Source organism: Dipodomys spectabilis, unplaced genomic scaffold, assembly GCF_019054845.1.
Source record: "Dipodomys spectabilis isolate Male_0828 unplaced genomic scaffold, ASM1905484v1 ptg000239l, whole genome shotgun sequence".
NCBI classification, from domain to species: Eukaryota; Metazoa; Chordata; class Mammalia; order Rodentia; family Heteromyidae; genus Dipodomys; species Dipodomys spectabilis.
Window position 1 is genome coordinate 10,196 of NW_024870916.1, and position 1,399 is coordinate 11,594.

Sequence of the window (1,399 nt, forward strand, 5' to 3'; positions counted from 1 at the left end):
CTCAAGAGGTAGAGTGCTTGTCTTGAGCTGAAGAGCACAGGGACAGCACACAGGCCCAGAGGTCCAGCTCCTCGACCAACAAAACAACAACAACAAAAAAAGAATTCAAATTAGTAACAGAAACTGAGAAAATCTTGATCGTTCAGTTTATATAATGGTTGGGAGTAGAAGGCTAAGAAGAAATCTAAAGGGTTCTACATCTATGGCCAACCAAATGTGTGAGTGATATTCTTGGTGATAAGGATTACAGGTGAAAATGATGGATTTAGGGGAAAAAACTCTCTAATAGTTCTAAAGTTTATATTAAACAGATGCAAAGTTAGGACTGTTTAGATATCATCAAAATATCCATGACCATGAATATTAAAAAGAATGATAGGGCTGGGAAGGTGGCTCAGTGGTAGAGTGCTTGCCTTGCATGCCTGAGGCCCTGGGTTTGATTCCTCAGCACCACATAAGCAAAAAGAAAAAATCCGGAAGTGGCGCTGTGGCTCAAGTGGTAGGGCGCTAGCCTTGAGCTGAAGAGCTGAGGGACAGCGCCCAGGCCCAGAGTTCAGGCCCCAAAACCGGACCCCCCCCAAAAAAAGAATGATAAAATTGGGGGCATTATTAAAGGGAAGAGGAAAAGAAAAGTTATGATATAAGTGTAGCAATGTGAGCACCAGTGTGGACAAAATTGGAAGAAAGAGATAAGGAAACAAGAAAGTAATAAAAACAGATTTACAGAAGTAAAGAAAGGAAAGAATTGGCAGGAAGAAAAGGTCAAAACTGTTACAGAGACATTGAAGGAAATATGCTATTTGGATTTGAAATATAAAAGGACATAGACAAGTTCAATAAGAACAGTGTTTTGGTGAAATGGTAGAGATGTAAGTCATATTGATGAAATTTTGAGATGTGAATGTGAAGCCATAAAATTCTAGATCCATGAATTCAACAGATCCTGTTGATTTTAAATGTTGGGAACAAATACTTTTATCCTGACCTTAGAAGTATTATACAGATGTAACTCTCATGACCTTTACTTACATATATTCTGTGAATATTTTTGAAGACTGTTTAACCAGGAGATTATGGATTGAACTATAACACAGACAAGCCTAATTTGCCCTACAGTTCCAATGAGGGACCCATGTATCTACATCAGTTTGGGATTTTATTGAAATGTCGTTAGATATGTTTGGATATCTTATCAGCCTAATCATTATAAATGTAGGACAAGTAATACCAACTATAGGTTGAACATACAGTTTTACTTATGTTACTAAAGACTCCGCAAATTTATTCTTGTTTAGAATAGAAAATGCCTCAATAGCCATTGATACGTCATAACTGCCATATACTCTATTTAAATATAATTCTTGTTAGGGATATCTCCACGCTGAAATAACCCTCTCAA